Source organism: Prunus mume, linkage group LG4, assembly GCF_029339155.1.
Source record: "Prunus mume cultivar Tortuosa linkage group LG4, ASM2933915v1, whole genome shotgun sequence".
Taxonomy (NCBI): Eukaryota; Viridiplantae; Streptophyta; class Magnoliopsida; order Rosales; family Rosaceae; genus Prunus; species Prunus mume.
In genome coordinates this window covers 20,167,552-20,179,516 of record NC_142701.1, presented here as the reverse complement: position 1 = coordinate 20,179,516, position 11,965 = coordinate 20,167,552, and the positions used below count along the sequence as shown (strand labels likewise).

At 38.7% G+C, this 11,965-nt stretch overlaps 2 pseudogenes across 1 annotated transcript; both read left to right on the top strand.

Annotated features, from left to right (window-relative positions):
* The first annotated feature begins 2,109 nt into the window (after positions 1–2,109).
* Positions 2,110–4,414, top strand: LOC148918099 (receptor-like protein kinase FERONIA pseudogene; annotated as a pseudogene). The gene has a single exon (XR_016126499.1). The product of XR_016126499.1 is annotated as a receptor-like protein kinase FERONIA pseudogene (transcript).
* A 1,374-nt stretch (positions 4,415–5,788) lies between these two features.
* LOC148918098 (receptor-like protein kinase FERONIA pseudogene) lies at positions 5,789–8,998 on the top strand (annotated as a pseudogene).
* Positions 8,999–11,965: the final 2,967 nt, after the last annotated feature.

Sequence of the window (11,965 nt, the reverse complement as noted above, 5' to 3'; positions counted from 1 at the left end):
TACCGTACCGATATCGATTTGGCAGATGACAAACAAACCATAATACCGCACTGCACTATACCGATTCAAATTTCCGTATCGGTGGCGGTCTCAATATGCATCGCAGTGCCCACCCCTAACTACAAGAGTACACTTATATAATTGAAAATGAGTTGTAAATTGTGATATGGTATAAAAACGAACAAAAGAAGGAAAAACAGAGAGTGGTGAATATGATGAAAATCTAATAAAAGTTACTTATTACGATTAGACCATGGAAGTCTTCCACAAGAGCTTATCCATGCAGCATCATTGAATTTAGGCTTAAATGTTAAAATAGTCTCTGTGTTTTATCATGTTAGCCAATTTAATCCCTGTGTTTTTAATTTGGCCAATTTGATCCCTGTGTTTAGGACCGTTAGCCAATGTAATTCAATATGTTAAATTTATGTTAAAAAAAATTTAAAAACTGTTTAAATATTAATATAAAAAATAGATATATTTGAATTCAATTTAAAAATGGATAATTAAATAAGATCTAAAATTTTGGTCAGGGCTCTTAGTCCTCTTATTACCAAAAAAAAAAAAAAAAATTAAAATTAAAATCAAAGGATGATACCACCGTCCAATCTAGCCCCCACCCCCACCACCCTTCTTTCTTCTCTTTCTCCCAGCAACAACCCACCCAGCTACTTTCCGCAGCCAGACACAAAGGCCCCAACTCCCCTACACACACACCTCCTGATTCCTGAACACGAATCCTTCCCACCCCGGAGAGCTCTCTCTCTCTCAAACAACCCCTACCGCCCAACCATGTCCCAGCAAGATCTTCCCCAGCCCCGCCATTCCCTGGCCATTTGTCCCATCCCTAGCCGCGCCGCCCGGATCCTCTAGCCCACTCTGGTCGTCGCCCCACTCCCCCCTCCCAATCGCTGAGCAGCCTCTCCCCCCTCTTTGATTATGCCCATCCTGTTTTTTTTTCTTTCCTAATGTTATGTTTTGGTTTTAATGAAGTTTCTATATATTTTTTAATTAGTTACAATTTTAAAATAAATTTCAAATAAGTTTATAGGTTTTCAACAAAAAAGAAAAAAAATCATTTTTGTTTATTTAACAGCAATTTTAACGGAATGGACCACATTGGCTAATGGTCCGAAACACGGGGACCAAATTGGTCAAATTAAAAACACAGGGATTAAATTGACCAACGTGATAAAACACAAGGACTATTTTAGCATTTAAGCCTTGTATTTATATTGTCAGCCACTGAATTTACTTGAACAAAATCAGACGGCTAAGATTAAAAGAGGAAAGAAAAGGATGTGATATTTTTATTTATTTTAGGATCAGTATACCCAAAAGCAAGTCTTTGATGCTTGATGAAAAAACAAACGAGATATATAGTCATATACCTATTGTTAGTACTAAAACTATAAATAAACTTTACATCATTTAATTTTTACAAACACGTCCAAAAAAAACTCCAAAAAATGATTGTTGGCCCTATTGAATTTAATTTTGATTATTAAATTACTTTGATACCATATTGAGTGTTTTGGGCTTTGTTATGAGGTTTTTGGGTTGAGTTTGTTTTAAGAAATCAATGACAATTTTGTAATTTAAAAAAAGTTAAAAATCTTTTTATTATGTTGTAAATGGGATGTTTTTAAAGTCCATTTCATATACATTTTTTTTATAATTTGAACTCTTATATTAGACATAATAGTGAATCTTCCAAAAAGAAAAGGCAAGTCTTTGATCCATATCCCACTCCAAGTTGTGCATACAATCTAAAATGTAACGACAACTAGAAGACCAGCTCAGCTGATTAAAATCATTGGACGTTTTGGTCAAGTTGTGCTTTTCAGAAAATAAAACAAAACCAACTTGCTTTTACATTTCCAAGCAATTTCTCACAAAAAAAATATGCATCTCTCTGCCTTTTTTTTTCGGTAACTGGAAAATATCAGGCATCTCAATGATAAAAGGAGACCGACAACCATACGCTTACCTACCAGACACGTCAACACATGACGAAGATATGGTAGCACTGAAACAATAGAAAGCTTATGCCTGAATTATTTTATTTTGACGAACATAATTTTATTTTTTAATTTTTTTAATTTTTTTTGAAGCAAAAGAAAGCTTAAAGTATACACCAAAAAGAAGAAAGCTGAAAGCTTTTAACTTTCCTCCACCAAGAAGATGGAAAAGAAGAAGCTCTGAACTTTCAGAGAACACCATTCCGTAAGCTTATTCTCCATATGAATACAACAACACTTGATCAGAAGAAGACTTTCCAAATTCTCATTTGAAAATTAAACAGGGCAATCTCTCTGTTATGTTTCAGCAGCTTCCCTGTTTCTCACTTGATCATCATCCTCCTCCTCTTAATTAACACCTTAATTACCTTCTCATCTTTCTCTTCTCTTAGATATCATCAAGAACCCAATTAGCAACAAACACCTTTCCAAAACAATAATCATGAAGAAATTCCTCCTCCCTCTGCCTCTTTACCTCCTTCCCCTGTTTCTGCAAATCGCTACCCTACTCTCTGCACCTATCTACACTCCGGTGGAAGACATCACCATTAACTGTGGCTCTTCCGGAACCTCACCCAACATATATGACAACCGGAATTGGACTGGAGATATCAACTCAAAATTCTCCCCCATTGAATTACACCAAGATAACACCAACACCTCATCCCAAGTCAGAGAAGCACCTCCCTCCTCTGTTAGCCAAGTACCCTACACCACAGCTCGGCTTTCTCTTTCCGAATTTAGTTACAAAGTTCCCCTCTCCACCGGGCAGAAGTTCATTCGATTATACTTCCACCCAGTTTCATATGACCCCGGCTTCGACCGATCCAAAACCCTCTTCTCTGTCCAAGCAGGTGGCTTTACCCTTCTCCATGATTTCAATGCTTCTGTAACTGCCGATGCTAGTGAGACTGAGACGCTAATAAGAGAGTTTTGTTTGAATATTGATGAAGGACAAAGCTTGACCATCACGTTCACTCCGAGCGGAGCAATCCCAGATGCTTATGCCTTTGTCAATGGGATTGAGATTGTGTCCATGCCCACCAATCTTTACTACACTGCATCCGAAAGCCATGGAATTGATTATGTAGGCAACAAAGTCAATTATCGCATCGAAAACATCACGGCGATGGAGATGGTGTACCGAATAAACGTCGGTGGAAGTGCACTCTCTTTCAACCAAGACACTGGGATGTACCGCAATTGGGACAGTGTAGTAGACGAGCAAAAGTACTTGGATGATTTGAGTTCCAGGTGGACTGTTCTTCCACAAAACGTTAGCCTTCAACTCAACTTTGTGAAAATACCAGAGTGCTCTGCTCCACAAGTAGTTTACCAAACGGGCCGGTCCATGGGCAGCAACCACACCCGAAACAAGAGCTACAAACTGACCTGGGAATTTCCCGTAGATCCCAAGTTTCTTTACCTCCTAAGGCTACATTTCTGTGAGTTTGAGCCTGAAATTATGGACACCGGGGACCGATCGTTTCTAATCTATGTGGAGAACCAACTTGCTGAGCCACAAGCCGACATTATCATGTGGAGTGGTGGAAATGGGAGACCAATCTACAGGGACTACGTCGTGTTCATGCCTGCAGGCCCTGATCAGAAGAAAGTTAAGCTCTTTCTTGCACTGCAAGCAAACCCAAGAGATTGGATGACTAAATACAATGATGTACTCTTGAACGGCCTTGAACTCTTCAAACTAAGTGATACAAATGGAAATCTCGCCGGACCAAACCCCGATCCACCTCCACCAAAGCTGATGCAGCTGAAAACCCCCTCAAAACAGTCGAAGAAGAAGTCAACTCCTATGCTTGCCACCGTTGCTGGTGCAGTTTCCGCCATACTCGTATTATTCTGTGTCCTTGGATTCTTGGTTTTCAGGCGAAGAAGAAGATCCAAGGACACCGATGATGACTCATTTGTACTGTCCGGTTTGTGTCGTGAGTTTTCATTGTCGGAGATCAAAGCCGCCCCCAAAAACTTGAACCAGGATTTCATTATCGGTGTTGGTGGGTTTAGCCACGCGTACAAAGGGAGCATCGATCAGGGCACAAACCCAAGTCGCAATAGAGCGGGGGAGGAGATTCGAATTTGAGCGATGAGATAAAGGGTGAAGATGAGGTGTGGCTAAAGAGTGAGTGATGCAGGGTTTATTAGTTGTAGCTGGGAAGACTCATCGGAGATGAAGGAGAGCAGGGCGACCAAAACTAGTAGTCAGCAGAATTCTTCTACTAACCAATCCATGATGATGATTATCTGTGCAAATTAATATTCTTAATCATATATGGTATAGGGCTTGCGTGGAGTTGTATATCCATATGATGCAATTGTAAATATATTTGTAATTTTCTCCTTGTTTTTAATATTCTGCAAAATTAGAACTTCCATATAGTCTTGCAATTCCTTATTGCATACCGAATTGGAAATGTTGATTAAAGATTCCAACACTATTTGTAATTTTGTTACTGTCAAAAATTACTTCCTCTTTTTTTCTTTTTCTTTTTTATGCCTAAATAAAAATTTATTCCTCACTGATCATGCTTACTAGATTCCTCTTCCTTGAAATTTTTAGAAAGTATATAGATAGTTGAACTTTAATTTTCTTAGGGTAGTAGATCGACCTATGCACGTTTATTTAGAAGATTTCCAAGACGTACCTCCACCAATTGTAAACACATACCCACTTGTGGATTTCATCTCATCTGAATCAGATATCCAATTAGAATTGCTATATCTTTCAAGTACATCGGGAAGTCCACTATATTTTGCCTCTCAAATATTTCAATACTCTTGATATGGCAGTCCAATAATCCTTTTTTTATTTTATTTTTTGCCTAAATAAAAATTTATTCTTCATTGATCATGCTTAATAGATTCCTCTTCCTTGAAATTGTTAGAACTTCAATTTTCTTAGGGTAGTCAGATTGTCAATTTTGGATGGAAAAATGTTTGATGATCATATGTCCCTACCCTACTTGTACAAAAAAAAATCCAATCAGAGATCCACACCCCCACACATAACATATCCATAACTCTCCCTCCTTTTACTTATCTTTACTAAACCCCACACACACACACATATATATATATAATAACCCGAGCATCAAACAAACACCTACAACTACCATGGTGAAGCAAAAGATTGAATGATATAGCATATCTACATGGTGCCATATCATGTGGTCTGATAAGGTGGTACAAAAAAGATGGTCTCCTCCATATTTCAATTGAATCAAGCATCATCTTTAAAAAGGAAAACAATAACACTATTTATAACACATTGCTTCACACATGTGGGGTCAATATTGGCAGCCGTTGAATTTACTTTAACAAAGTCAGACGGCCAAGATTAAAAGAGGAAAGAAAAGCATATGTGATATATCTTTTTCTATTATAGAATCAGCATAACCAAAAGCAAGTCTTTGATGTTTTGTTTTTTTGGTAACGCAAGTCTTTGATGTTGGACCGAACTGGGAAAAGCAAGTCTTTGATCCATATCCTGCTTACGCCCAAGAAATTCAATACAAGCATGCAAACAATAATGCAGCGACAACTAGAAAGACTAGCTGATTAAAAATAATAGGACGCTTTTGTCCCCTTGCGGAAGAAATCAGAGTGATTGTGCTTTTTATTTGTGCTTTTCAGAAAAGAAAACAAAAACAACTTTCTTTTACATTTCCACGCAATTTCTTAGGAAAACAATACATCTCAATGATAAAAGGAGACCTCCACTAACACATTTGAAACGACAATCATAGGCCTACCTACCAGACCCATCAACACATGACAAAGATAGGGTAGCACTGAAACAATAGAAAGCTTATGTCTGAATTATTCTCTCTTGACGAACCTAATTTCTTTAAAAATAAAAAATAAAAAAGCAAAGAAAAAGTTTACACCAAAAAGATGGAAAAGAAGCAGCTCTGAACTTTCAGAGAACACCACTTGTGTAGCTTATTCTCCATGTGAATACACACTTCTTGATCAGAAGTTTCAAATTCACATTTGAAAATTAAACACGGCAATCTCTCTGTTGTGTTTCAGCAGCTTCCCCATTTCTCACTTGATCATCGTCGTCATCCTCTTCATCAACACCTTAATTACCCTCTAATCTTTCTCTTCTCTTAGATATCATCAAAAACCCAATTAGCAGCAAACACCTTTCCAAAACAATAACCATGAAGAAACTCCTTCTCCCTCCTCTGCCTCTTTACCTCCTTCCCCTGTTTTTGCAAATCGCCACCCTACTCTCTGCACCTATCTACACTCCGGTCGACGACATCACCATCAACTGTGGCTCTTCCGGAACCTCATTAAACATGGATGACAACCGGAATTGGACTGGAGATATCAACTCAAAACTCTCACCCTCTGAGTTTAACCAAGCTAACACCAACACCTCCTCCCAAGTCAGAGAAGCCCCTCCCTCCTCCTCTGTTAGCCAAGTGCCTTACACCATGGCTCGGCTTTCTCGCTCCGAATTTACTTACAAAGTTCCCCTCTCCACCGGGCAGAAGTTTATTCGCTTCTACTTCCGCCCAGTTTCATATGGCCCCGACTTTGACCGGTCCAAAGCCCTCTTCTCTGTCCAAGCAGGTGGCTTTACCCTTCTCCATGATTTCAATGCTTCTGTAACTGCTGATGCTGGTAAGACCGAGAAGCTAATAAGAGAGTTCTGTTTGAACATTGATGAAAGACAGAGCTTGACCATCACGTTCACTCCGAGCAGAGCAATTCCAGATGCTTATGCCTTTATCAATGGGATTGAGATTGTGTCCATGCCTACCAATCTTTACTACACTCCTCCTGAAAACCGATATGGGGCTGATTTTGTAGGCAACGGAAACAATTATCTTATTGAAAACAGCACGGCGATGGAGACGGTGTACCGAATAAACGTCGGCGGAAGCGGACTCTCATTCGACCAAGACACTGGGATGTACCGCAATTGGGACAGTGTGGTAGAAGAGCAAAAATACTTGGATGAGTTGAGTTCCAGGTGGACTGTTCTTCCACAAAACGTTAGCATTAAACCCAACTTTGTGAAAATACCAGAGTACTCTGCTCCAGACGCAGTTTACCAAACTGGCCGGTCCATGGGCAAGAACCACACCCAAAACAAGAGCTACAACCTGACCTGGGAATTTCCAGTAGATCCTAAGTTTTTTTACCTGCTCAGGCTTCATTTCTGTGAGTTTGAGCCTGAAATTATTGACACCGGGTATCGATCGTTTATAATCTACATAGCGAATCAAACTGCTGAGCCACAAGCTGACATAATCATGTGGAGTGGTGGAAATGGGAGACCAATCTACAAGGACTACGTCGTGTACATGCCAGCAGGCCCTGATCAGAAGAAAGTTAAGCTCTTTCTTGCACTGCAAGCAAACCGAAGAGATTGGATGACTGCATACAATGATGTACTCTTGAACGGCCTTGAACTCTTCAAACTCAGTGATACAAATGGAAATCTCGCAGGACCAAACCCCGACCCACCTCCACCAAAGCCGATGCAGCCGAAAACCCCCTCAAAACAGTCGAAGAAGAAGTCAACTCCTATGCTTGCCATCGTTGCTGGTGCAGTTTCCGCCATACTTGTATTATTCTCTGTCCTCGGATTCTTGGTTTTCGGTCGAAGAAGAAGAGACAAGGATACCGATGATGACCCATTTGTACCTTCCGGTTTGTGTCGTAAGTTTTCATTGTCGGAGATCAAAGCCGCCACCAGAAACTTCAACGAGGATTCTATTATCGGTGTTGGTGGGTTCGGCCACGTGTACAAAGGGAGCATCGATCAGGGCACCCTTGTTGCGATCAAACGGCTTAAACCTGAGTCGCAACAAGGGGTCCCAGAGTTTAGGGCGGAGATCGATATGCTCTCCCAACTCCGCCACCAACATTTGGTGTCTCTCATCGGGTACTGTAAAGATAGAAGGGAAATGATCTTGGTGTATGAGTACATGGAAAATAAGACTCTTAATGATCATCTAATGAACCCAAAATCCGATCCTAATGCACAACCGCTTCCTTGGGAAAAACGGCTCCAGATTTGTATTGGCGCAGCGCGTGGTTTGCACTACCTTCACACTGGTGGTACGGAAGGCACCATCATTCACCGTGATGTAAAAAGCACAAACATTTTATTGGACGAGAAATGGGTGGCCAAAGTTTCAGATTTCGGGTTGTCGAAAATGGGCTCGATGACCATGTCCAAGACCCACATTACCACGACAGTGAAGGGTAGTTATGGGTATTTGGACCCAGAATACATGCTCCGAAATCAATTGACCGAGAAGTCGGATGTGTACTCATTCGGTGTCGTGTTGTGTGAGGTGTTGTGTGCAAGGCCAGCCTTGATGCGTACAGTGGAGAAGAAGGAAATGAGTTTGGCTATGTGGTTCAAGGCCTGCCATCAAAATGGGGAACTTGATCAAATCATCGATCCAAGCTTGAAGGGTAAAATTGAAGACGAGTGCTTCAAAGTGTTCGTTGAGATTGCGTTGAGTTGTATGCATGAGAATGGGAAACAACGTCCGTCGATGAACAACGTGGTGGAGGGGCTTGTGCAAGCCTTAAAACTTCAGCAGAACGGAGATAAGATGGACGAGGATGATGAAACCAAGGGTGAAAAGGGAGGCTGCAATTATGAATGAGAGCGACGGAGGCTTTAGTTCCAGCTGGACAGAGTCGTCGGATTCGAAGAACAGTAGTCGGGTGACCAACATGAGTAGTGACCAAAGTTGTTCGACCACCAACAATTCCATTAAAGGAATGTCCGGGACAGTTTTTTCTGAGATCAAAGATCCCAGTGGAAGATGATGCATGACGATCATGAGGAGCACTTGTAATAAAATTAAAGACAACAATATAGCTTGCTAAAACTCAGAAGCTTCATTTGGATTGTATGGTATGTTTTAATATTATTGTAAGCTTGTAATTCTAACTCAATTTGTGATTGTTATTTCTTAAAATTCCAAGGCGTGTACAAGATGCATGAATTGTTTATTCCGATGAGGATGACCAAATGTATTGGATTTTTATGCACTCCATTGCCAACTGTGGAAGCTCCGATATGCTATTCGTTGTTCAAAAGTTGGGGAATCACATGGTCTTTTAATATTCTTAATTAAAGTGAGATGGTGGGAGACCTGATAAACTGATAATTGAACTTTTTTCTTTTTCTTTTTTCGTGTATATGGGGCCACAGCCAAAATCATCACATCGTAAAAGTTGCAACCAATTAGGTTTAGTTTTCTTATATTATGGCTTCTAAAAACAAAAGAATAAAACATTTGTAAGAAAAATACATCACACAATTTTGTTCAAACAATTTTAGTTCAAAAAATAATAATTGAAGACAAAACAATTACGGTGGAGTTTTTAGTATAATACAATTATGATGAGAAAAAACTGATTTAATACCTTTAAAATAAATAAAATAAAAAATAAAACTCCCATCAAGCAACAACCACCTTCCTCCTCAACCCATCCCCTATATTGCCTGCCAATTGCCGCGGTCCCTCATTAAGTGATTAACATCCTTTTAACTGCGTGTGAATACACGGATGCTAAATGCAAAGACTTGAGATCTCACTTTGTCACAATGGCCTAAATTTGAAGTGATAATGGTAAAATTCTTCCTTAAATTTATCATTGTTTTTAATAATTATTCCACAAACCATGAATTACCAGAATAATAAAGGCCTGTACTTCTTTCCATGGTCAATTTCTGTATCTCTTTCTGATTTTCTTCTGCATAGGTTTTTCTTTGTTTCTTCGTTAACAACCCCTCTCTCTCTCTCTCTCTCTCTCTCCCCCCAATAATTGTACGGAACATGGATTCCACCGTAAATTAATTACATTGCATAACATAATCATATATTATAGATCGTGTAAAACGAGCCAAGGAAGGGATAGTGGATGGACCAACCCATTGAATAATATTAAACCTTGGATTATAGACTATCACGTACCAAGTGTCGCTTTTGGCTTTAGCTTAGCTTCTTCTTAATAATTAAGAGTTAAGTTTAATTCCCGAATTTTGTGTTTTTGATCTAAGTCCTCTCATATTTATGTCGCATAGGATTACATTTCTTTTTTAATTTTAAGATGTAATTATATTTTTTTTGTTTAAAATTATTTTTTTTGTTCCAACTATGTCCCCTTATGATTTAAATGGGGTAAGATTGATTTGTATCTTAATAATTAGCAATTTACAATGTGTGCAATTGAATATAAACGGCAAATACAGCAGACGTATCCCAAGAATCATGCTCTTTTCAATGCAATCTTTGCTGATTTATTGCTTTTTCAGTGCAGAGTTGAAATTATTTCAAATTAGGGTTCAATATTATAGATATTACCTGAGCCCGATGGTCAGATGCAATAAAGCGTTTGACATAATTTCACAATTTGTCGTCAGTTTGCAGCACATGCCTTCCAGGTATTTTTATTATTTAGGTTTTTGATACTTTTTGCTTACTGGTTCCTTATGCTAATATGTGCAATGTTCTTTTGAGATCATAGTTTGTGATTATGTTTTGCAGGTTGCGTGGTAGTACCTGGACTGTAGATTGTTTGGTATTTGCGTGGTAGTACTTGTAATTTGGGTATCTGTATATGTACCTTGGTGTGGTGGGTACAGGGTGCGATGTATACCTGATATATAGGTAAGGTGTTGGGGAAGGATACATGTGGTGAAGGTAGTCGCCATTTTACTTCTACGGGCAATGTTTCTGTCAAACTATTTTGTGGCACTCTTAACATTGAAAGAGTAATTTAAAGAACAGTAAATTTCCCTGGATTAGGACCACCATCAAACTTAACCCTCTGAATTAAAAAATCAATCAATTTAACATCCCAATTAATTAAAATGGCTAATTTAACCTTATCGTTAAGTTTTGTGAATTTCAACCAAATTTTCTGTTAACTATAAGAGTAAATTTGTAATTTCAAGTAAAATAAATAATCAATCAATCAAACAAAAAGAAAAATAGAATAACAATGGCGGCACATAGGAAAAGCTTCTTCACTAATCAACAATGCCGGACGACGATTACAACGAAATGGATATGGGATTCTAAACCCTGATATGCATTTGATACTCATAACTCAACAAGTAACTTATTCAGAACTTGTTGATGCAGATATAGGAACCAGATTCGCCACGAGATCGAAATCCTCCACGACATCGGCAACCCCAACATCGTCAAGTGCCACGGCATTTTCGACCACAACGGGGAGATCCAGGTGACGGCAGCTCGTTGGAGTGCCAAAGGAGAGAAAGAGAAGGGTGGAGAGGCGAAGAGATGGGGACAGAGAAAGTCACGTTTTTTTTCTTCGTCTTTTATTTTATTTTATAACTATTTTAGCTTTTTATAGTAATAATAATAATAAAATCAAATAGCTTTTTACCCTATCGAAACCGAATTGTTGGGGATTTTTATTTGTTATATTAGTTTGAAATGAATTCCCACACACAACCAAGTTCCACAATAATATCTCTCAAAGATATTCCTCTACCCAATAATCTATTTTATTTCAATCAATTGTAGTGTTTTGTGGTCCTAGTTTATTTTTCTTTCACATCTCTAGTTAATCACTGTACAAATTCTATATAGTCAGTCTACCACCCCCGTCAACTACTCTCTAGGGGATATTGGTCATGTGGATGTGGATGATTTGTATTCTCCATGGATAGAGAGCTGAGAGTCACTTGACACAAAAACTTTTCTAGATTCGGGACCGGCGTAAGAATCCAAACACCATCGACCAATTCCCTTACTATCAAACAAAGTATGGCAAATATTCAAGTATGCTCATATATGTATTCTTCTCCAATATGAAGGTATTTATAAAGAAATATAATCCTAAATAAAATAGGAAATAAATCCAAATTACAATAGAAAATAAATCTCAATTATAATAGACTAAACAAA